Here is a 26,657-nt window from a genome sequence, read left to right on the forward strand (position 1 = left end):
TACCTACAAAACGATTTTCTGAACAATTGTTTGTTTACGCTAAAATTTACACCTCATGAAATGTATAGTGGTGTTCTTATATTTATGCTGTATTGTAACACCCGCAAAAACAAAAACGAACTAAATTAAAATTTACTATACGTACTGTATATGATATGTCTAATGCATCTTGTGTTTTGTTAAGATTTTTTTCTGCTATAATCTGGTCAACTCTTTTAATTTGGGTTGAAAAGAGTCTACGACAAATGTTAAGGAGCAATGCTAGTTGAAAAATAAATATTTATATATTTGAAAGATACTCTGATAGAATGTTTGTAAAGCAGTAAGAAATGTTTTTATTTTTCTTCAATTATAAAAAATGTCTGCAACACACATTTACATGGGTAGTTTACTATCCAGGTTATTTATTAAAGGGACACTGTATTCACCAACACAACTTTAGCTTAAGCAGCTTTGGTGTATAGGTCATGCCTCTGAAATGTCACTGCTCAATGCACTGCCATTTGGAGTTAAAACCCCTTAAGGACACAACTTCTGGAATAAAAGGGAATCATGACGGAATATTTCTGTCATGTGTCCTTAAGGGGTTAAATCACTTTTGTTTCTGTTTATGCAGCCCTAGCCACACCTCCCCTGGCAGTGACTGACAGCCTGCATAAAAAAAATGGTTTCATTTTAAATCAGATGTTAACTTACTTATATAGCACGCTTATATAGTATTTTAAGCAAATATCTCAATGCTCATAACTGCACCTAGAGCCTCATGGAAAGCTGAAGTCGCCCCCACCCAGTACTGCGGACATGTGGTTTACCGAGGTAAGGAATGAGGAACTGTCACTTTCAGATCAGTACTCCTTTAAATGGCAACTGTTACTTTTCGGGATTTGATAATATTATTCTTATTTTTCTCAATATTTAACAAATATGTATCGGGGGTGTTAAGAATAAAATTAACAGGGCAAAATCATTGTCTAGAGAGCAATTGCTAACTAAGAAAATAAGAAGAAAATAAGAAACAAGAATATTGGTATTCCATGTGTGACGACCTACTCAACACATTCACAAGAGATTAGACATATTGTGAACAGACATTGGAATGTCCTACAATCCGATTCCAAGTTACAATCTTGTTTTGATAAGAAACCATTATTCTCATTCAAAAGGCACAGAAACTTTCGGGACCGACTGATGCGAAACGTGAACTTACAAGCAACTACGGCTGCAAACGAAACATGGCTCAAAGCACCAGTAGGTATGTACAGATGTGGGCACTGTATTAATTGCTGTGGCGTAATAACTGGGGACTATTTTGTCCATCCAAGAACTGGCAAGAGATATCCCATTAAGGAATTCCACAACTGTCAAACGGAATTTGTAGTGTACATGCTTAAGTGTCCTTGTGGCTTAGCGTATGTGGGTGAAACCACTAGGAAATTTACTGCAAGATTGAGGGAACACAAAAGCAGTATTAGGACTGGAAAAACACAGTATCCAGTTGCTCGACATTTTACCGAGAAACGACACACTGTATCTCAATTGAGGTATATGGTCTTGGAGTGGGTGAAACCCCTGGACTAGGGGAGGATCTAGAGAATTGACGTTGAAACAACGTGAATTGTATTGGATATACGAGTTGCAGACTTTATGTCCTAAAGGTCTCAATGAAGAACGTGATCTTTCCCCTTTCTTGTGACTTCCTCTCTGTCTCCTTTTTTGATAGTATAGGTATCCACCTTGCTTGTGTATTGTTCCTTATATCTTGTTTTTTTTTTTTTTTTTTTTTAATTCTTTATTTTGGTAGTGCATTATTCAGTACATAGCTTGGCATGAACATGTTATTAGATTGTGTTACAGAGTATCATGTGTAAGAACGTTATACATGTTAAGATTGCTGCACATTTTTTTTTTTTAATATAAGACAAGAAATGGTAACGAGATGGTTATATTCACCGCTTATGGAGGGAAACTAATGTACTGCCATATGCTGCTTATTGGATGTGATAATTAGCGAGAAATATTACAATATGGCGAGAAATAGCAAGCATGGATCTTTAGCAATTAAAAAGTAAAGATGAAAGCCACCGGTGTTAGACCTGTCCTTAAGCATGTCCCTGTCCCCAGAGTGCTGCTTGTTCCATCAGTGTTCTGAGGTAACATAGGGGGGCACTGCGTGGTCGGCAAGTCCGAGGCTGGGTTCAGCCATCTTCATTAGGTGATGAGGTATGGAGGTCTGTGCTTGAGTCTCCTGGTGTGGGCGAGCCGCTCGTTGGTTAGTGGCGCCTAGTTATATGCGAGTGGTGAGGGTAGCTGATGGGCTTTATTGCTGTGGCGTCGGCTTAGGTTTTCTGTAGGTGCCGCTACTGTGTCGCTTCCGTCGGCCTTTGTCCGGGCCCAGCCTCAGGGATGTCAGGTGAATGGTGTTTCTGTGGGCTCCGTTCGCCGATGATACCTCTATCTCCTGCCCCGGCCCGTTCTCCATGCAATCAGAAGGTGTGTGCAAACTTATTTTGTTTTCGCCTGCAGGCATGCGAGATTGTGTGGCATATTGTAGATCGCAGTGCCGCCATTTTAGAGGCCTGGCTCGTGGTGCTCGCCTTCAGGTAGGTCCGATGCTGGGCTTTGGAGGGTGATGATTTCCTCCGGTGGGGGCCGGGATAACCCCCCCGGTCCATGGGGGGGGAAGCGGGGCCTGTGAGGTGCATCACAAGGCTGTTGCGTGGCGGCCAGGTTCGCAAACAGGACGGCGGCCGTCCGTCCCGCTCTCCACCCTCATAGGCCGCAGACCCCGAAGTCCCATATCGCCCACGGTGGGCTCCGGCACTCCCGGTCTCAGGGTCCGCGGTGGCTCCAGCTGCTGCCCGGATGCTCGATATAACTTCAGGTCACTCAAATTGCTTTATTGCTTGTCTTTTTAGCCATAGTGGACCAGATTTATCGGGAGCCTCTCTGGCCTGCGACCGGTCAGCATGGCGGTCAGGCCCCGCCCCCCCCTTATATCTTGTTTGATTGTTTTTAATTTCATTTGTTTATTTAGATCTTCAAGTGTACCGTTTTGGATGGTTTTGGTGCCGAAATATGAAATTGGTGAAAAAATCCCTTTGATCAGATTATTTGAAGACTGATCATGAAATATGTATAGATCTACGGAGATTATATTGGATCCTATGGGATAATGTAATGGATAGTATTATATTGTTCTATCTATATATAGTATATGTTGTATATGTTGCAATGACTCAGTGTTATACTATATCGATTTTCAAGATGAATTGTAACCGTTTATTACCTTGTATGAAGTAGTATCTAGGAGACTATAGTCAGCTAATTTTTTGATATTGTGAAAATACACGATATGGCTTATTCATAAGCTATATCTAGTTGAATTATATGTAGTATTACATTGATAGAAACCATTGGTTTGATCCAATATTGCTTTAATGTAAATTTATTTAAATAACTGTACGAATTACCAATCTATTGTTGGTTTTCAATATGAAGATAATTAATTAACATTTGATGCACTTTTATATATAATTATTATCACTTTTTTTAAGGTGTTTTACTTTAAGATATTGGTGTTCGTGGATTATTACCAATAGTATTAATATTTGGGTATTATTAGCAACCCTATATGTTAAGCACCACTTTTCTTTTTCTTATTTTCTTTTTAGTTTATGATTATTTTTGTAAAAAAAAATTATTTTTAGGTAATTTTCACTTTTGCATTCTTTATACTCATTTCTTTGTGGTGGGTCAGTTTGGTATGTATAACACATTTTTTACGCTAATGGTTATCTTTCCGTAGATATATTACTTAGTTCTTGTAACTATGCTTGCTGATGCGCACGCCTGTGAAATTTAACCAGCTTAGCGCAGTTTTGCGCATGCGCGGCACGAGTAAAGAGGTTTTTGCTAGTAACCTCTATGGAGTTTTGCATACACGCGAGTCCCTCTATGCGTTAAGTGCACCATTGCGCATGCTCTGCTAGGGCTAAGAGGCTTTAGCCAGGAACCTCTATGGCGTTTTTTTACTCTTTCAGGTTGCATAGATGTTTGATCCCTTTTTTTTTTTTCCTTTTTTTTTTTGTTTCTTTATGTGTTATATGAAGTGGATGAGTCTGAGGACGGAAGTGATGATGTCACTTCCGGTTTCAACTTTCCTCCTCCATACTGATGGCCATCAGGTGATTTATTGCTTTATAAAGGAACTGTGGTGTATCTAGATATAATGTTCCCTTGATAAAGGCAACCAGGAGGTGCCGAAACGTTGGGGGGTTACTTTTTGTGTCCTGTTTCTGCCCTGTTAGGCTTGTGAAAACTTTTGGTAATTATCATTGATTTTTTTGATTTATTTTTTGTGCCTAATTTTGTCACTTTAATTATAATTGTTTGTTTTTGCCTGTATCTGATATTGGATTATTAAACCAGGTTAAGTGACTATTGTGGCTTTTTTTGGTGTGCATTCTCTTTCTTGTTAGAAGAATAAAATTAAGACCATAACAACCTAACAACTTAAAAACGATATCCAACAAATAATTCATCCAATTGAAATGTTATCACTGCTTTGCCGAACACCAATTTCCTGTCTGTAAAGCTATTTTGACTGAATGAAAACTCAATAAATACAGAATAAAAAAATAAATAAAAATGAAATTAAATATTGAAATCCCCACCTCTTTATACTGTAACTGGGTTCCTCCATCTTAGCTCCTTGTCAATCATTGTCAATCATTGTGATAAGCTCTGACAGTCAGCATCGAGAAAGAATAGAGAGAAGAGGAGAAGAGAAATGAAACGCTTGTATTTCTCTCCTTCGTTTGCAGTGCTTGCCTTGTCTGAACCAGATTATGATGTAATTTGCTAAAATTTTAATATAAATTTAGATGAAAATGGAACTTCGCGTGAAAAAACGATTAACACAGTAATTACACAAAGTGATAGGGAGCATTTAATGTTTTATTCAATAGTGTATATTCCCATTTAAGAGACACTCTACATTTTTCAACCACTGCAGCATATTTAACCCCTTAAGGACACATGACATGTGTGACATGTCATGATTCCCTTTTATTCCAGAAGTTTGGTCCTTAAGGGGTTAAAAAAACCTGAGTATTAATTGAGACTGCCATCGACAAAATATATGTGTGCCAAAAGACACGGTTCTTTCAAATTAGTATTAATTATAATTACATTGTTTTAGCAAAATGGATAGCACCCTTACATTATGGCTTACAATAGTACTGGTCCTTAAGGGTGGGACTCGAGTTGAGCTTATAACGTTAGCCTTGAGAACCATAGCATAACTGTGAAGTATAACAATTATATTATCTCGTGCGCAACTTGTGTTCTTATACTGGTCCTGCATCTCAATATGCTATGAGCTGTACTATCTGGGGAAGACTGGGCTGACCAACTGTGATGAATATGTATGGTGCCCCTGGAGGTATTTGCAAGAAGCCAGTACAACTGCACCCCAATCACTCATTAACACACAGACTTTCCTTTCTGGCAGTGGACTCGCAGGCAATAGTGTCCGTACTATGTAGTCATTGTTATGCACAGATCTCTGATAAAACTCTCTCTCAATGGCGTAGCCACGTAGGTAATTTTGATGGATCCATCTCAGAACCATTTATGTGTAGTGTGAGGGGGGACATGAACGCAGAGATCTAAAAGTAAACAAACACAGACTCTATGATGTTTATCTTTTTGGGTATATTCCTTATTTATATTAATTCTTCATTTTTCTTTTATGCATTTTGGTGTAACACAGAGAGGTAAAATGTCCCTTTGAAGTAAATTTGTTTCTATGATTTGATGGTGTGAATTTTGAGGCTATATGTATTTATAAACGTACAACATACATATTATAGTCTAACTCCATTTCCCATACCATCTTTACTGCAAGCCTCTACAATTCTACTTGGCTCAACCTACCCTCCTCCTCCCCTCCTCCCGCCCACCCAGGTTCCCTCTAAACTTATAGCATGCTCCTCCAGCTGTTTAAAATTCTCACTCACCTCTTCATTCCCTCTATATTCTATCAATTGCTGCAACTCTCTGTTTACTTATTTAGCCATCACTTCAAAATTTCCCCTGCCATCTCTTGTCTCAAAAACCCCATGATATCCTTTAGATTGTAAGCTACCTACCCAGGGCCGGACTGGGCCACCGGGATACCGGGAAACTTCCCGGTGGGCCGCGGCACCTGGGGCTGGGCTGACAGCCTTATTCATCAGTGATCTGGCTCCTGTAATCCTGGCCAGTCATGTACGAGCGGCCCCATGGGAGCGGGGGGAGCCAGGCGGCCGGCACAGCTCACACATGGCCGACCGGGATTATAAAAAAAGAAAAGAAAAAAAATAGTGCAGCGGGGCGGAGCTTAATGGGCGGCGGGGGCGGAGCTTAGCATGTGGCGGGAGCCCTGGTAACTGCAGCATGGGAAGCAGGAAGGAGTCCCTGCTTCCCCAACATCCAGTCCCCAGGAGCTCCTAGGGATGTGGAGGTAAGAAGCAGATCTGTGTGTGTGTGACTGTCTGTGAGTGTGTGACTGTCTGATTGTGTGTGTGTGTGTGTGTGTGTGTGCGACTGTCTGTGTGTGTGTGGGGCTGTTTGCCTGTGTGTGTGTGTGGCTGTCTGCCTGTGTGTGTGTGTGTCTGTGAATGTCTGCCTGTGTGTGGTTGTCTGCCTCCGTGTGTGACTGTCTGCTAGTTAGTGAGCTTCTGTGTGTGTGTGCATCTGCTAGTGAAGGAGCTTCTGTGTGTGTGCGCCTGCTAGTGAGTTTGTGTTTGTGTGTGTGTGTGTGTGCCTGCTAGTGAGTGAGCTTGTATGTGTGTCAGTGAGCTTGTCTGTATGAATCGTGTGTGTGTGTTAGTGAGCTCGTCTGTAGGGAGCATGGGTGTGTCTGAGCCTGTCTGTGGTGAGCATGTGTGTGCAGTGAGCTTGTCTGTAGTAAGCATGTGTGTGATCGTGAGTTTGTCTGTAGGGACCACAGCGGCGTACATACCACGGTCGCAGGGGTCGCAGCTGCAACCGGGCCCATCACTCCAGGGGGCCCGGCTGCACTGCGGACCCCTGCGACCGGGTACCTGCCGTCCAAGGGGTCCATCGGGTGGTCCATGTACAGGGCCACCCGATGGAGATGGATTGTCAGGGGACCTGGTCAGCGCTGGGCGCTTTAACAGCGCGACCGGGCCCCCTGTGATGACATCACTGCTGGGAGGAAGTGACTGCACGTCACTCCTCCCAGCATACAAAGAGCAGCGCAGGAAGAAGCAGAGGGAGTCACATTTTGTGTGTGTGTTTGTTTGTATGTGTCTGTGTGTCTGTATGTATGTGTCTTTGTATGTATGTCTTGTGTGTATCTGTCTCAGAGGCGGCTCTCTAATTAGGCGATTTAGGCGGCTGCCTAAGGCCTTGCGCTTGCTGGGGCCTCGCGGCCGCCTAAATCGCCTTAGGGCAGACTGAGCTGTCGGGTGCTCGGTCAATGACCGAGGACCCGACAGTGAGAGGGGGCCCGGCGGCTTGCCCAGTATGCCGCCGGGTGGGCCCTCCACATGGTCTGCCCACAGGGAGAGCCAGCCTCTGATCTGCAACTCCGCTGAGTGCAGAGCTGCAGATCACATAATGTGGTTCTCGCGAGCTTACAGAGCAACGCTCTGACAGGCTCTCGCGAGAACAAGGTCTGCAGAACAGTCATCCCACCGGACCACCAGGGACTGCTGCCACTGAACCACCAGGGAATTTCAACCACTGGACCACCAGGGAATTATATTATAAAACAAAGTATTTTAGTGTGTGGAGGCTTGTCACAGCCTCCATGATTTAGAAAGTCCCCCACCTCCGGCAACCTCAAAGTACCCTATGGCATGGCTCTCCGAGTCAATTCCGGTATCACCGAAAGAAGTCTGCTATGCAGCCCGTAGAGCCCCCCAGGGAGGACTCCACTGTCAAAATGGCAGAACTCCGCCTGTTAAGACCTGCAGTGGTTATGGTACTGCGGTCTTCTATTCCTTTCCCAAGGAACATCGAAACCTAGATTAACATAAAGCCAAAACTACTCCCATATAAGGGTGGGAAAAAAAACCATAAGGGTGGGAAATATTCGCCTCCTGTCTAATAAAATTTAGATTATTCCCTCACCGAGGCTAGAATAATCCCTAATTTTATAACATGACAGGAGGCTTCGTATTTGCTTAAGTCTCTCTTTACTAGAACTCCACAGCAGCACAGAAAAAACAACCAATCAGAAAAAAGTTAGGTACTATAAAACTCCTCTCCCCATGCTTCATTTCCTCTTTCTTTGCTGCTCTGCAGACAGTACAGGTCAGAGTACCACTGCCTCCTGCTTATAGTGGGTGGCTTTGGGATTTTATTGCTTATATTCAGTATTTTAGATTCTATTTTGTAGGTTGCTGGTATTTTGTCATAGCTATATTTCTCTTCAGTAATCCGTTTATTTATTTATTTTCATGTGAGATTTTATTCTTAGGTATTTACATTTTCTGCCCTTGCTGGATTTGTTCCAATCATGCTGTTTTATATCTTATGTGTTTTCTTTGTCCCTGCAACTTCGCTGTAGTTCCCTATATATTTGTGGGGGGTCTTTGGGGTCCTTACTGTTCTTTTCTTGGACTTGTGCCCCCCCTGTCCGTTTTCCCTTGGATAATGTATCCTCATTTTTAATGCTATGTGCTTCCGCCTTTTCCTGGCGGTGTGTGTGCCGCTCGGGGGCTTCAGGAGGCTTACTTCATCTGCCTCCTTCGACCCCCGAGCTCCGGGACCGCGGATTTCATCTCCGGCGGTCCCATGTACTTTGCCGGCCGCGGGGGTACTCGTGTGCGCTTCCCGAAGTACCCAGCGGCCGGATCTTCTTTCCCTCGTGGCCGCTCTCCGCGGCCGCCTCCGCCCGCGGACCTCGTGTGTCCGACCGGGCGGGGGAGAGTCCGACCGGGAGAGAGTGCACCTGCTCTCGGCCCCTCCCCCGTCGGTACACTTCATTACTTGGCACGTTGGAGGTCTGCCTCCACCCGTTTCAGTTACCATGCTGCATGTCAGTTTGTTTTTTTTTTTTTCATTAGGTGACTGCATACAGCTTGTGTTTGCACCTTCTGTTTAAGGGACAATGTAGTGACAGTTTTCCCATGAGATTTTATGTCCAGGTTGATGTATGTATATGTGGGTGTATGTTTTTGTATATATGTAGATTTGTGTGTGTGCATGTGTGTATAGATGTATAGATTTAGATTTATTTTACTGGGTTGGAGTACATGCCTATAGGCAGTATCCATGTACTGCTCTGTCTGTGGCACAGGCTTTTTCTGTTTTTTGTCGCTGTGGGCGTACTCCATACGCTTACTTCCTATGGGAGCCTGTACCCTACATGCACCATAGCTACTGTGTCAGGGCCGACGCCTGGCCCATTATCGCATGGTGGACCAGGACCTATTGAGTCGCTCAATTTGCTGTGTGTCTGGCTGACAGGGTATATCACAGATTACTGCGAGTTCTGCTATCAGGATATATACGATTACTGCGACTTACAGGTTTATTGGAAACTCAGTTCAGGTCTCTGTACATGGCGTACACGGCGCCAGCTATTCTAGGATTCGTGTGCTTCTCAGTATATATTTTTCTGGCCCAGTTATGAGGAATCAGATGAGTCTACTCTGGTATGGATTCCCTGTCCACGGCACATATAAGCATGCCTGGACCGGGCTCTGACTACCTGGTATGGGAGACCGGTCTACGCTGTTACTATACATGGTTACAAAGGTGATATGATGGTAACCTATGATGATGCTAAGAAATGTCAAACGGACCTGTGTGGGCATGTGCATACCGATTCCCAGTTTAAGGAGAGTATCGCTCAGCGTATCTTACATTCATTGACATGAGGGTCACTGGGACAACTTCCGCTTAAACCCACTACAGCTGGCATTCCACTGTTTGCCTGCTGGGCATTTAGGGGCTGCCAGTCCCGGTTCGGGTTACTCACACGGCACCACGATGTCTAAGGGTTGGTGTATAAGGGTCCTATGTCACAGGATGCCATGAGGATGTACTATTTTTAGGGACCTCTACCCGAACTCAGAGGCCCCCGTTACTCGTTCAATACACTTTGTAAAGCGCTACGGAATTGGAAGGCGCTATATAAATACATGATAATAATAATATACTGGTAATACACCACCCATTGATTGGCCTGCTATGTCTGTGCCCATAAGATTGGCCTGCTATTTCTGTGCCCATAAGATTGGCCTGCTATGTCTGTGCCCATAAGATTGGCCTGCTATGTCTGTGCCCATAAGATTGGCCTGCTATGTCTGTGCCCATAAGAACGGCCTGCTATGTCTGTGCCCATAAGAACGGCCTGCTATGTCTGTGCCCATAAGAACGGTCTGCTATGTCTGTGCCCATAAGAACGGCCTGCTATGTCTGTGCCCATAAGAACGGCCTGCTATGTCTGTGCCCATAAGAACGGCCTGCTATGTCTGTGCCCATAAGAAAGGCCTGCTATGTCTGTGCCCATTAAACGGCTTGCCATGCCTGTGCCCATTAAAACGGCCTGCTAGGTCTGTGCCCATTAAGACGGCCTGCTAGGTCTGTGCCCATTTAAACGGCCTGCTCGGTCCGTGCCCATTTAAACGGCCTGCTATGTCTGTGCCCCATTGAATGGCCTGCTAGGTCGGTACCTACTTGAATGCCCTGCTATGTCCGTGCCTATTTGTTTGGCTAGCCATTCTGTGTCCGTTCCTTTGGCCTACTCACGGGCCTGCACTATTGGTACCGAACCCCCTTTTGGCCGCAGGCCTGGGGGAATATCACTGAGGAAACCCCAGTGGCCGACAGTGACATGGAGATAGGCAGGTGTCCAGACCAACACCATTGCCATAATGTTCAAGTGGACACCAGTTTACCGCCATCTGAATATGGTGGGAAGGGTGAAGGCCCTAAACCTCATGCCTGTAGGGCAAGTTTCTTATAAGACCCCGGACACACCCACGGTTTACTCCAAACCGGCGACGGCACGTCTCCAAGGACCGATACCCAGACCCTTCAGGAGATAGCGTGTTTTTCCTTGTCTTTGCCAGCTACTCCGTATCTGCCTCCCGGAATCCTTATAGGTGTCGGTAGTTTTTTTCCCACGTTGGTTTCGCTCCTGGCCCTGTCCAGTGGGATTTACTTTTGTCACCTTCCGGCCTGCTATTTGCCTTCTATCTGAGATAGAATTGGTGTTTCTTTCTCTTATCTTCGTTAATTGTTGCCTTTGTTTTTTCATGACTTCCTTTTCCTTTTTGCTCGGGTCGTCGCGAGGCCTGATTTGACCTCCTCCGACCTCCCGGGCACTCGTGGATTGCGGAGAACGTCTCCAGCTTTCCTCAGACTACCAATGGTCTACCTGGACCCCGCGCGCGCGCACGGGATCCGGATAGTCGGTTGATAGTTTTCCATCGTTGTTTCCGAAGATTGCCCTCAGCCTTATGCTGACATTTATAAGAGGTGTGCCCTGCAGTTTAGTCACCTTGAGTCTCTAGGGACTCTAGTTTGCATCACAGGAGGGTGCGGCCCTCCATCACCTCGATCCGAGTATATTTATTTTCAGGAACAGAGGACGTATCCCTCTCATATACAGAACCAGATACTGATTTGTTTTAGAGGGCGCAACCCCTCCCTCGACCTCAACCAGATACTGGACTGGATACAGAGGACAGGTGGGAGGACACATTCTCATAGAGAGAACCGGTCACAGAGGTAGACTCTGCTGTTGGTTATTAGGGTGCGGCCCACTCGGGCTAGCACCCGGTCGTGTTGCGGTATGCGATCTCATTAGTAGAGAGTGCGGCTCTCTCATACACTCGACGCCCCATTTGTTCATCACACAGGCTTGTACCTGTGCAAGTCTTTGAGGACTGCATAGACGGGCGTCCCTCCTGCATTCAATTAGAGCTAACATCCATGCTACGGACTTCGTTCTAGAGGACTGCCTGGTCATGCAATATATACATTTTTAGACGGGATCCCTCTATTCTATCTCCGGTAATGGACCTATTGGATCCTGACCACTGTAACACGCGAGAAATACTCACAGAGGTATAACGGGGGGAGACTCCCACTTATTTACGCACGCTCCTGGAGATGGTGCGGCTAAAGGATGGTCCTCCGGTATTACGAGTGTGCAGTTTTTTTGGTATATTCTGCACGATATAATACAGAGAATTTCTTTCTGTTTTGGATATCCAGTCCATTACGAACAAACTGCAAAGACAGTTCTCCCATGTCAGGAGATACGGAGGCCTTCATGGAGCAAAGGGGCACTGCCTTGCTCGGGTGACAAGATTAAGGAGGACTGTTACCTGATCTGAAGGTAAAACTGTACATATTGACAACATGGTGAGACCTTGGGTTAAGATGGCAGGACTGCCCTGTCTCCTCGGAGCGCGTACCTGGTGGACATGGTTCGGAGATGGAGGACCCTCCGTCTCTGCTCTATTTATCCCTAACGGGAGCCGTTTGGTTGGATTCGCGCTAACCTACTTTTCACCTACTGTCGAGGAGACATACGAGACTTTAGGGAGGTGCCTGATGTGCCCCGACTCCTACACAGACATCTTTCACTCTTGGACGAGGGCATTTTCTGGAGGGAAATCTGCGTTCCGGTTTGCTTTTCCCATATCACTATTCCCAGAGTAGTCGACCACCGTTTCCTCCACACAAGTTCAGTTCGGAACCTTGAATGGACGTTCTTTGGAGTCTTTTCTCTGCTGTGTCCGAGGATTGCACAGTCCATTTGGAATATTGGGATCACTTAGAATACGGCTGGTTTGGCCACACTCTTGCCTGCATTATGAATTTATTCTCGGATGAGACATCTCACCGGGTAAGACAGGAAGGAATGGAAGATCCTCCTCGGTTTTCTGTTGCGATTTTGGTGGTGGACTTAGGCGCATTCCTTGAGATTGGAGATCTACCTGCAAGGCCGCATCACCGAATGACCCTGGCACGATCGGAGAAGTCGCCTTACGGATCATGAGTTAAGACATGGTGGCTGTTTCTTCTCGCGACCCTAAGTCCGAGATTGACCTTTGATATGACATCTCTACGGGAATATGACTAATAGGTCAGCTGGCCGGCTCATCAACCGACCGCTAGGAAACGGGTCGCAACACCACGTACAATGGATTTACCAGCGGATGGTACTTTTTTTCCGTATTTGAGATGCTTCGTCGGCTGGCATCTTCTTTGATCCGTCTGCTGTCGTTTATCGTACTCGGAATATCCAATTAGGATTACTCTGATATTTCCTGGAATTGATACCAGCGACACAAACAGCGTTGGATTGGTGAACTGAGCTTTGAAACAGCAAATACGAAGCCTCCTGTCATGTTATAAAATTGTAGATTATGCTAGCTTTAGTGTACCTATAATCTTAATTTTATTAATGACAGGAGGCGAGTATTTCCCACCCATTCTTGCCCCTCCCTTGTTTTATGTTATAGTTTGGATTATCAGGTACGTATGCAACTCTGTTTGTTGTCTCTGCTACCTCTCACTTGTTTCTTATGTCTGTTTTTTCATAAGTAGGTTGGGATATCTACATATTAAGGTTAATTTGGTTGCTACATTGGGTACCTGCATGTTTATTTAGAGTACATTTCATTGGATAATCAACCTGTTCGATTCTGTTTTTTCTCTCGTTTCAGTTTACAGTCCCTCAACACTATCTAGTTTGACGGTTACTCTCGGATGGTGGACGTCGTTATTTCATCGTATCTAGGACTTCGTTTCTTCCCCATGATGTTCTCTGCCTTTTTATTCTGTTTTGTCGCAGCTTGAAAGAGGAAATGAAGCATGGGGAGAGGAGTTTTATAGTACCTAACTTTTTTCTGATTGGTTGTTTTTTCTGTGCTGCTGTGGAGTTCTAGTAAAGAGAGACTTAAGCAAATACTCGCCTCCTGTCATTAATAAAATTAAGATTATAGGTACACTAAAGCTAGCATAATCTACAATTTTATGTCAGGACAGGAGGCTTCATATTGCAATTTTAACGACATAAAAGCAGCAGAAACATGTGGACGCGGACGAAAATAAAAAGTACGGAAAGTTGATTCCCTAGACCAGTCCGCAGCGTTGAGGATATCCCCAAGGGACCCACCGGCTTCAAGAGCTGCTGACGCTGCAGCACCCCGAACCGAATGAGCCCCAAATGAAACCGCCACGCAGCCGATGAGAGGAGCCATCGAATCCAACGAGCGATCGTGGGTACAGACACCGCCCCGAACTGTCGAACGTAGGAAATCAATAGCTGACCATGGGCGGAGGGCCGACACAACGAGGTCACGGATATATATGTCCGTACACAGCGTGCCACGCAGAGACGTGGTCTATCGGGGAAGTAGGGATAAGACACTGAAGACGAATTAGATTTCGTCCTGCGGGAAATGGAAACAGAGACACCATCTGGTGAGAACGAAAAGGATTCTACGTCAAAGGCCCGGACATCCGAGACCCGACGAAAGGATACGAGGCATAGTAGGAGAGCCAGCTTGGCCGAAAGCTGGCGTAAGGATAGATCCCCGTTATCAGGCCATTCCTCGAGGAAGCGTAGTACGAGCGATACGTCCCAGAACGAGGAGTAGCGAGAAGTAGGGGGTCTCGAAAGCCTCACGCCTCGGAGTAGTCTGCAGACCGAGGGTTCCCTACCAACACCAGAGCCCTGAAAAGGGACATGGGCCGCCGAGATAGCCGAGCGGAAAACATTGATAGTCCTATAAGACTTACCTTGCGAAAATAGCTCCGCCAGGAAGTTCAAGACGGCTAAAACAGGGGCCATAAAGGGATCCAAACGTCTCTCCAAACACCAGCCATGCCAGGAGCACCAGGCGTGTAAATATGATCTTCTGGTGCCAGGTGCCCAAGAGTCCCAGAGTAATTCTCTAGCTGTAGCCGATAGTCCCGACACATCCCAAGATCCCCGGAAACGGGCCAGGCCACCAGGGTTAGACGATCCTCCGACATCAACGGGTGTGGGTTCCCCACTGGGTCTTCGAGGAGAAATCTGGAGGCTGGTAGCACCAGCGGATCCCTGCACGATAGTTCTAGCAGGAGAGGGAACCATGGTTGACTTCTCCAGAGAGGCGTCACCAGCACGATTGACACCTTTAGAAGCTTGAGGCGATGTAGTGTCCGAAGGATCATGGAGAAGGGGGGAAACGCATATGCCCCCGAAGGGGGCCATGATTGAAGGAATGCGTCCACCGCCATGCTGAGGGGATCCGGGAGCCAGCTGAAGAACAGTTCCATCTGTCGGTTCGCCCTGGATGCGAATAGGTCCAGATGGAGGGGACCACGCACGAGGTCCAACTTCTGAAACACCCGAGGTTGCAGTCGCCAGTCGCTGGAGTCCCTCCAGTGGCGGGAGAACCAGTCCGCAACGAGGTTGTTTTGTCCCGGAAGGTATTCTGCGACGATCGACAACTTTCTGTCCAGACAATATTGGTACAGATCCTTTGTGAGGTCTGACAGCAGTTTGGATCGGGAACCTCCCAGTCGATTTATGTATCGGACAGCTGAGACGTTGTCCATGCGAAGAAGAAGGGAGCAATGACTCATCCCTTTGGTGAAGCTGCGAATGGCGAACATCCCCGCAATCAGCTCCAGGCAGTTGATGTGGAGAGCTCTTTTGTCCGGGGTCCAGAGACCCCCTGTCGCCACGCCATCGCAAGTAGCGCCCCAGCCTAGGCAGCTGGCGTCCGATTCCAGGACGAAGTCCGGTTTGTTCCCGAAGATTGCCCTGCCGTTCCACGCCTCCATGTGTCGAAGCCACCAGTGCAGTTCAAGGCGGGCTTCGTCCGACAGCGACACAATCTGGCCGTAGGAGGTGGACGACCGAAGGTAACGAGCCTTCAGGCGTTGGAGGGCCCGATAATGCAGGGGGCCCGGGAAGATGGCCTGAATGGAGGACGAGAGTAGCCCTATCATCCTGGCCAGGTCCCGCAGAGTGATCCTCGGATTGCGCAGTAGGCGTCTGATGTCCTTCCTGATGGCAGCCACCTTGGATACTGGGAGGCGGAGCAGTGTATGAACCGAGTCCACGACGAACCCGAGAAACTGGACCGATTGAGAGGGGGTCAGTTCCGACTTCTCCACATTGATGACGAAACCTAAGTCCTGGAGCAGGCGGGTAGTGAAAGCCGTCTGCTTGCGCAGGATGTTGGGATCTTGTGCCATCAACAGGATATCGTCCAGATAGACGATCGATCTGATCCCCCTGGCCCTCAGCGTCGACATGACCGGTTTCAGCAGCTTGGTGAAACACCATGGAGCCGAGCTGAGGCCGAATGGAAGGCACGTGAACTGCCAAACGCGCTTCTGCCAAATGAACTGGAGAAAACACCTGTCCTCCTGGTGGATGGGAACCGTGAGGCACGCGTCCTTCAGGTCTAAGCGCGTGAACCAGTCGTTCTCGCGAAGCAGATCCCGGAGGAGGTGGATGCCTTCGATCTTGAAATGTCGGTAGACGACATATCCATTGAGGGCGCGTAGTTTGATTACAGGGCGGAAGTCCCCTGATTTCTTCCTTACCAGGAAGATATTGCTCAGGAAGCGAGGGGGGCCCGACGCCCTCTCCACTGCTCCCTTGCCCATCAGGGCGCGAATCTCCGAATGGACCAGAGCGGACGCCTCTCTGTCCATACGGATAGGCCGTGGGGCAGAGGTCTGGACCGGGGTTGACACGAAGTCGATCCTGAAGCCGGACACGGTTTGCAGAACCCACGGGTCTCCCGTGATGGCCCCCCACTGAGGAGAAAAGTGAGACAGTCTGCCCGCAATGGGTAAGTGTGGTAAATAAGGTAAGACTCTTACCTGAGGCGTATCTCGCCCGTGTGGAGGAGGCTCCCCGGCCTCTGGCTGATCCTCGGGAGAACAAAGGGCGGTACTGGTACCGGGAGGAGGAGAAGGACTCCCCCGAGATGCGGGGCCTGTTGCCCATGAAGGCAGCTCTGCTGGTGGCGCGGCCCCTTTGCCGACCAGCCCTGGAGGAAAAACGATCCCCAGCACGGAAAACTCTGCGGAGGGATTGTTGCGCCTTATTCAGAGACGTGTAGATAGACACGTGCCGGTTCAGTTCCTTCATGAAGGCGTCACCGAACAGTAGGCCTTTGGCTTCCGGGCCCAGTTCTTTGGGGGCTAGGTCGAACAATTTACCGTCCAGTTTATAAAGTGCCGCTTTACGGCGTTCCGAGTTCATCGCCACATTGGCATTCCCCAGGAGGCAAATTGCTCTCTGTGCCCACTCGCGGAGGAGGTATGCGTCAACCGCTGGTCCGCCTTGTAGGGTGCCATCGGCCATGAGGAAAATCTGGGTCAGCGGGCCGCTGATGTCGAGGAGCTTGTCTTGGGTGGAGTGCAAGCCCTGCTCCAGGCCTTTGCGGGGGTCCTTCCCCGACCTTTTCAGAAAGGTTGCGAAAACCGGGTCAAAGCCAGGTGTGTTGGCCACCTTGTCCGGCAGCGTTGGGCGCGGGCATTCGGCTCGGAGCTTCGCCCTGACCTCTTTATCCAATGGGCGACGTAGCCAGTAGCGGAGGAATTCTGCGATGTGGTCCGGGGGAGTCCATTCCGCCGAGCGAGGGTGCTTGAGGAGACGTGGATCGAAGAGCGGCAGGCCCGTGGGGTCCAGTATTTCGCCGGGGTCGTCAGCGTGAGCGGTAGAGGCCTTCAGTGAGCCGGGTCGTGGAGAGTTCAGCACCGTCTCTCGTACATATCGGGAGGAGTGGCCCGGGGCGTCTTCGCCAGGTGACGCGGGGCCTGATCCGCCGGCCCGGTATTCGTCCAGGATGTCAAAGTCTGGTTCCCCAGTAAGCACCCCTATGTCGGGGTGGCCGTCCGATTCGGCACCCAGTCTGGCCAGCTTGGTGGGCATCTTGCCTTTGTCTGTGGGGGCGCCGGGGACTTTCCAAGGCCTCTTCCGTATGGTGCATAAGTCCGCTGAACGCAGGGAACCCCCAGAGTCGGAGTCCCGTGCGCCAGCAGGACCGGGTGTGGAACCCGTAGGTGCGGGCAAGGCGTCCCCATGGAGGGCAGCGAGAGCCTTGGGTAAAGAATCCGCCAAGGCTGTGTATAGCCATGCCTGGAGGGCTTCAGGGGCGTGGGAGCCAGATTCTTCAGCCATGTTATAATATCACTGAAATAGAGGAAAGGCACAATCAGTGTGGTACCTAAGTATGGCCAGCTGGGGGTCACCCAGCATGCAAGAGGGGGTCACCCAGCAAGCACTAGCATATATAATGCAATAGGAGGGGGTCACCCTCAGTTTTATGCCCAGGCTCCAGGCAATCTTGTCATTAGGGAGGGGGTCACCCAGCCCAAAACAGTGCTACAGCACGTTAGGATAGCCCAGTATAGGGCAGATTAGGTAGGGACTGAGTCCCAAATATATTTAAAAAGGGGGGTCACCCCTATTACTGGCAGGTTATCAGGGGCACCTGGAAAAGAAAAATCCACCTGCTTTTTTAGGGAAGGAGAAACACAGATACTGGCATACAGTGTAGCATAGGAAAAAACAGTACATGAGGGTGTTTAACATGCAGGCAGTCTGCACCCCGGACAGCTGTGATAGTCTCAACCACCAGGGGTGCAGAAACCGAGAGGCAACCAGGTCAGGGGCAGGGGGGCTGAGGGGGACCGAGGCCCGGTGAGAGAGAGAGTGAGGAGACCACGCGGCTCCGGCAAAATGGCCGCCGCGGCTCCAACAAAATGGCCGCCGCGGCCGCAAAACGAGCACGGCCTACCTCACGGACGGCTGCGCGAGGGAGGTCGCGGTGAGAAATGCGGTCGGAGACCGCAGACAGGCGAAGGGAGAGGGGGGTGGAAGGGAGAGGCGGAAAAAACCGGGAGGGAACCGCCGGACCGAACCGCAAAGCGGATGGTCAAAGGAGAGCCCCAGGGGGAGCCCAGAGCAAAGGGGGCAGTTGGAGAAACAAGAACCCCCACACCCAGGACCCCGAGGTGGGGCAGAAGGGGCCACCTAGGCAGCCCAATTAGTCAGATGGGTAACACAATATATACTAAACAGTGCAAAGAGTACCCAGTAATAACAAGAAAATACAACCCAGAGCAGAGACAACTCTGAGTTGGTGAGTGCTCACCTGGAGGCAGCAGCAAAGAAAGAGGAAGTGGGAGGGTCTGTTCCAGTGGTTTTATACTGATGCCTGTTTGTTCTGATTGGTTGTTTTGAAAAGTTTTGTTAACTGTTTCTTTGCTGCTGGAGGTTTTCAGTAAAGAAGGTAAAGCAATATGAAGCCTCCTGTCCTGACATAAAATTACAAATTATAGTTCATTATGCAGAACAACTGATATTTTAAAATAACAACATTATTTAAAGGGCCTCTAAAGGCATCCAGACTACGTCATGTGAATAAAGTGGAGTGGGTGCAGTGCATGTTATGGTTGCAAGGTTAACACACCTCTGGTCGCTTCCCTTGTGAGAACTCAGTCAGGCTCAGTTCTCGTAGAGAACATGTGAATTGATGCTCATATGTACTAGCCTCCCATTGCTTCTGTAAGGGGCAACATTGTACTGGTTGAGATCATCAAACTTCATGATTCTATCCAGGGTGGCAGGGAGGCCACGGGAAGCTCGAGGAATTGAGGGAGTAAGGGTAAGTACGACTCATCTTTTAAACCCTGATGAGTGGAGGGGAAGGCATCGAACACCAAAACAAGTTGGGTAAAGCAATATCATTAGGAATGCATGTTTATATTCCTAAAACTGTTCCTTTGAATGAATGTTTCAACATTTATAACTTTTAAATTAGAAAGATATACTAAATAAAAAAAATATGAAAATACATTTCAGATTACCTTAAACTGATTTTCTCTGCCCCATAAAACTAAATGCAACATTTGGATCAGCGAACCTCCCGAATGAAAATAATGAACAGATATTAAAATTGGTGACATTTCTTTGTTCATCAATCCTAGAAGACGTATTGACATATTGATATTTAAAATAAGCTGTAGGAAAACTATACTTTCTAAAAAAAAATATGTGAAATATTCTAGAAAATTAGTATACACATTTTAAATTCTCGCACTTTGAATGAAATGTTAAAATTGATCACTTAAAAAAAATTAATAAAACTTTTTATAAAGATAATGTATAGCATTTTATTATTTTCATTAACACCTTCATATGTAAAATCTAAGAATATTTTTTTTTCCAATTTACCATACGAGTATACTCACCACTTTTTTTGTGGATGCATGTTTGCACCATGTGACGTCTTTAACCATCGAAAATGATGGTGATGATCTAGAATCCTGCAGTGATTATTTTACCATGCATATTTTTTTTTTTTAATAAATTTTTATTGAGACATTTTCCTTTTTCACAATAAAAGACAATTATGTTGGGTCTTAAGAGATTCAATTCATGTACAGTGTTACAAACAAATAAGTATTTGAATAAATTATTACACAATATTTGACATTGTACAGAAAGATAGTGTCACAATGATCCCATAGGAACCAGCATAAATAACAAAAATAGAATAAACAAACAAACAAGAAAAAAAAAAAAAAAAAAAAAAAAAAAAAAAAAAAACCATCACCAAATTTTGGAGCAGATAATTTAGAGCATATAGTCATTTATTTAGATCCACATCTATTTGATATTCTATTTGATTTATCCCTTAGTAAGGCCAACAAATACTTCACAATAGGATAGAAATATAATAAACTATCTAGCTAGAAGAGTGTCCAAATAAGCCCTTGTATTTTTTTAACCAATCTTTGTACCATTGTTGCTTCTTCGACATAAAAGTCGAATTGTTGATCAGCTCATATTCCATTGACATTTGGAACATGATCTGATCAATCAATAGTCGCTTGTCAAACGGCTTTGATGATTTCCAATGTCGCGCAATAGTGATTTTAACAGCGACTAGGCAATGAATGGCAAAACAAACATCCTTCTGGGAATTGAAAGTCAGGTTTAAATGTAAGAGGGCCGCAGCGGCATTCTCCTCAATTCTATTTGTCGTCATGGCTGTAAAAATATTAAACGCCCATAACCATAAATATTTAACCGCAGGACAGGTCCACCATATATGTGTATAAGTACCTGGCTGACTTCCACATCTCCAACACGTTGGATCAGTAGAATCATATATTCTGGCCAGTCTGGCTGGAGTATAGTACCATCTATATAAAACTTTAAAATGGCACTCAGACAGGTTAAGGCAGTGTATGTATTTATTTACCATAGTTAGAGAGGAGTTCCACTCCTCTACAGAAATCTGCAAATCTAATTCTAGTTCCCACCTTTTAATCAATCTGTGAGGGGATTCTTTAAGCAGCTCCAACATGGACGCTGCCACAGACGAAATCTTTCTAATGGCTTGGCTTCGAAAAATAAATTCCAATTTCTTTGCAAATATATTAGATGATTTAATAACATTTTTGTGGATGAAATTTTTTAAGCGAAGATAAGTAAAGATTTCTCCGCCTGGAATATGACGAGTATCTATAATGCTTTGGAAAGGTACGATCTTATCTCCCTGCATAATGTCTGCAATCCGCAGTTTGTCAACATTATTCCAGTGCTTTAACGAGAAATCTTCTATCAGTATTTCCAATATGTCAAGCGCACATGTTTTCGGTATGGAATTATTTATGCTTAGTTTTTTCTTAATGTTTAGCCATTCTCCCAGCATCTGGGATAATATCAACGAGCTAGTTAGAGGAGAGTTTTTAAGGGAAGTCTTTGTAGTTGTCCACAAAGAATGTTGTAATTTATCCAAGTGAGCCACTTTGGATTCTATAATATACCAGGGCTCAGAAACCTGTTTTGGATCCTGGAGAAGATAAATATGCCTGATAATATTCGCTTGGTAACTATATACAATGCTAGGGAAATTTAGACCGCCATTGCTCAACTTTTTAGTTAGGATCTTTTGAGTAATTCTGGGTTTTTTATAGTTCCAGATAAAATTGTTAAAACTAGATTGAATCATTGCCAACCAGGATACAGGGACTTTAAGTGGTATCATGGAGAACAAATATAGCCATTTAGGCAAAATGTATGAGTTTATAATATTGATTTTACCCTGCCATGAAGTTTCTAAATTTCTCCATTTTTTAAGTTTAAGATTCATGTTGCGAATGAAAATTAAAATATTCCTCTCCATTATTACGGCTGGGTTAGCAGTTATAACTAATCCCAAATAGTTTATTTCTGAATCTGTCCATATAAATTTGTAAGTGTTGGCTAAGGTAGTGACTTGTTCACTGCTCATATTCATGTACATTACTGTGGATTTATTAATATTTAATTTGAAATTTGAAATAATGGAATATCTGTCAATTTCAGACATTAGGTATTTCAGAGACGACTCTGGAGCGGAGAGCGTAAGTAACGCATCATCCGCATAGAGAGATATTTTGACATCCAGAGTATCCATTTGAACACCTCTAATTCGTGGATTGTTCCTGATATTAATAGCCAAAGGCTCAATGGACAAAATATACAACAAGGGGGAGAGTGGGCACCCTTGTCGCGTACCATTTTTAAGAGCAAACCACCCTGCAGTAATGTTGGGGCCCACAGTGCGTGCAGAAGGAGCAGAGTACAAAGCCATTATGGCATTATGTATCCAACCTGTAAGCCCGAAAGCAGTAAGAACTTCAGCTAAGTAACCCCACCCGACCCTGTCAAATGCTTTTTCAGCATCTAAAGACAGGGCCAGGAGGGGCAACTGATCTCTATTGGCCAAATCTACAATATCTATTATTCTCCTAGTATTACTGGATGCTAACCTACCCGGTACAAACCCAATCTGGTCCGAATGGATCAGGGTCGTAATTATAGACTTGATTCTCTCCGCGATTATAGCCGCGTATAGCTTCATGTCTACATTAATTAACGCTATAGGTCTGTAATTGCTGGGATCGGTACTACTTTTATTTTGTTTTAATATAGGAATGATATTGGCTTGTAGTAGTTCGGTTGGAAAAGACTCGTTTATGGCTATTTGATTGAACATATCCGTTAGAGGTTTAATCAATAGAAACTGCATATGTTTATAATATAAATTTGTAAAGCCATCCGGACCCGGAGTTTTATTTATGGGTAATCTATTTATTTGGAACTGAACTTCGTCCTCCGAAATGGTTTTATTTAAGTTTAATAAATCCTGATACGTAACTTTTGGTATTTGCGTGTCAAGTAAATACTTTTTAATATCATTAACCTTAGGGGACAGTTTTAAATTATACAAATCCTCATAAAATTGGTTAAATCTTTCCCCTATTGAGGAAGGGGTCGAATAAACCTTTTGACCGTCTGTCAGTTGTTCGACTCTATTTTTTGCGTTGAAATTTTGTAATCGTTTGGACAGATTTTTATTAGCTCTATTCCCCGTATAGTAATTATTTAGTTTTAATTTATGAATATTTGTTATGATTTTCTGTTCAACCTTTAGATTTATTTGTTTTTGTAACCCTTTTAACTTTGTGTTTATTTCTGCAGAGGGATTCTGTTTATTAAGTTTCGATAAATTATAAAACTCAATATACAAATCACTTAAGGTCTTTCCAGTATTGATCTTCATAATGTGGGCTAATTTAATTAAATATCCGCGCATAACTGATTTATGTGTACACCAATTGTTTGCTGGAGATGTATCGGAGGAGCTGTTCTCCTGCCAAAAATATTTTAATAATTGGGTTAGTTCCTCCTTGCTCTTTGGATCATTAATAAGAGCATCATTCAGTCTCCAAGTATTTCGGACTGGGGGAGATTTATTTCCGAGCTCCATTAATATAAAACTATGATCTGACCAAATACTGTCTTTAATTTCACTTGTGTTGCATAAAGAAATCGAATTTGCATCCAATAGACAAAAATCAATCCTAGAATATGATCCATGTACACAAGATTGATGAGAGTAATCTTTGTCGGTTGGATGCAGTATTCTCCATATATCATGCAGGTTGTATTGTTTGCAGATAGTATGGAGTTTTTTAGCCTGCTTAATAGTTCTTTTATCAGTTAGAGTGCCAAATGTATACAACTTATCCATTTTAGGGTCACTGACACAGTTAAAGTCCCCAGCTATAATTAGATGGCCTTTGTGCACTTTATCAACTTGACTCATTATAGACAAAAATTTAGCCATAGGATCAACATTCGGCAGATACACATTGACTAAAGTATAAACCGTATTATCAATGGCACAGACAATAATTATAAATCTAGCTTCTGTATCCAATTCAATATACTTAATTTCAACATTGAGATTACCATTAAAGATAACTGCAACCCCTCTTTTTTTGTTATTCGTTAATGAAGCATGAACAATGGTGGGAAACTTGTCCCCTCCCCATTTCTGGGTACGATCCTTTAACCAATGAGTTTCTTGTATAAATGCCAGTTGTATATTATGTTCAGCTAACGAGGCATACAATCTTCTCCTCTTTCTATTTGTATTTAAGCCTTGTGCATTTAATGACATAAACTTAATCATATTTTTCATGTGGAGTTTTCAAAAGTATTTGATGTGCTTGGACCCCACGTCTAAAGTCAAAGAATTGGACAGCTACCATCATCGAGAGTTTCTCCAAAATATCATATGCTCCAAAATAAAAACAAAAAAAACAAATCAAATACAAAAATATACCACCCATAATAAAACAGAATTGGATCAAAATTGATCCAATAGCCACAGACAACATATAACGAATATAGAAGAACCTAGTTCTTCCCGTTTCCTCCTTGTCCCTCTTTTCTCTCTTGCACTGTGAATTTCAGATGGTACTAGAAATTGACAGAAACTATGTAGTATCACTACACCAAGAGGGGCAACCTCCCAGAGAAGACTGACAGCAGCCTCTTAGAGTCTTACGTCCACTATTTCCATTTAAGTCGGGGAAATCAGGATACCCTCAAACTGGTCCCACCTAACGTATTCTGTGTGTATTAGTGTCAATACAGTTAACCAGACAGGGTCATTATATAAATGCAAAGAGGGGAAAAATTTGATATACCTATCAATTATCTGTATACAGAGAAAGAACTGAGGGTATGATTGGGTCTGGTATGATTTCCAACAACAAGGGCATAGGCCATAGGAGATAAAGTTTACCCGTGCCATTTGTCGGATTCTACTGTGGGGCTAGTTAATTCAGATAAGCCCCCTATGACCAGCGCTTATACCTCCCAATATATATCACCATTAGGTAGTCGTGCCGTGATTTCTCAACTTCATATTCTATTCGGTGCTTACCCATCTACCCCCACATCTTAATAGAATAAAATAGCAATGGGTATAAATTACATGCTTCAAAAAAAAAAAGTCTTATTTTACCTTAATTCGTGGATCCCCACCAGCATTGACATTTTAAAAAATGGGATTATCATACACATATAGTATCATTGTGCCCGTACAGATTATTTGTGCACATTTATATGAGTGTGCATAGCAGATTTCTATCTAATCTATCCCCGCAAACATCCTTCCATATTTGTTTCCGAATAGTGATAAATTTAAACTTTGACAAATTAACATTCTTTTCCCTTTACCCATTTTCATATTTACACACAGTGTTGTCTTGTGGTAGTAAAACAAAATTCAATGACAATGACAATTGTTTATATTTTAGAATACCGTGTCTAAATATCTATAGGCCCTAGCAGTTTAATTTGCGAATGGCTTATAGAGTTGCTAATGTATATCAACTTGCCTATACCAATATACCGTGACATATTAAGTTTATCTGTGAGTTTACAGTTTCTAATGTGAATCTGCATTAGCAGAGTGATTATTAATCTGCACATACAGAAAAATAATGAAAAGTGAGTAGTGAATCTATATTAAATCAAACATTTAAATCATACTTTTCTTCTCATCTAGTAAATTGTCTTTAACAAGTAAAATCCCAATCACCATATCATCCCCCCTGTTTGTAGCTATTGAGTAACCATGGCTAATTGTGATAGCTTTGTAGTCTGATCCCCTATGGGGCCGTCAGCCTAGACGTTCTAATAATAGTGAGTATAGGTAAGTTAACATATTATCCAATGGTAGTAAAACAGACTACCGTAAGTATATCACTTATAATATATTTAGGCTGTTGTATTCGAGGAGTGGGACATTATCCGTATTGTAGTACCATTGAGCAATTGTTTAAGGGAGTTTTTTCTTTTTTTCTTTTTTTTCTCTTTTTCTTTTTTTTTTCTCTTTCTTTCTGCTTTCTCCCTGAATAATAATCACTCTCCTAGTTTCTTTTTTTTTTTTTTTTTTTTTTTTTTCCTTGTTGCCCTTATCCCCTCTCCCCCCCCTTCCCCAGCGTAACACTTCATTTCTCCCCATATGCGTTATATTCTTAACCACTTAATGGTGCTGCTGCATTAATTTCTTGCCCTTAAGCCATTCAACCAAGTCCATATTAGTGTCAAAAGTCTCTCTTTTGTCTTCATATGTCAGCGAAAGTTTCAAGGGGTGTAGCCACCTGTATCTTATATTGTGAGATCTAAGTATTTGGGTTGCAGAACTAAATGTTTTCCTTTTCTGTCTGGTATCATAGGAGAGATCCCGAAACACCTGTACATTTTGATAACAGCCAGAATTGATTTGATTTGTTCGAGCTGACCGCAG

At 44.5% G+C, this 26,657-nt stretch overlaps 1 protein-coding gene across 1 annotated transcript in view; it reads right to left on the reverse strand.

Moving 5' to 3' along the window:
* Positions 1-524: 524 nt before the first annotated feature.
* Positions 525-26,657, reverse strand: part of ZER1 (zyg-11 related cell cycle regulator) — a 491,045-nt gene continuing 464,912 nt past the window's right edge. The window contains exon 17 of the transcript XR_010085304.1: positions 525-578. The gene's annotated coding sequence lies outside the window, so the exon portion shown is untranslated. The remainder of the gene's footprint in view (positions 579-26,657) is intronic.

Source organism: Pelobates fuscus, chromosome 9 (genome assembly GCF_036172605.1).
Source record: "Pelobates fuscus isolate aPelFus1 chromosome 9, aPelFus1.pri, whole genome shotgun sequence".
Taxonomy (NCBI): Eukaryota; Metazoa; Chordata; class Amphibia; order Anura; family Pelobatidae; genus Pelobates; species Pelobates fuscus.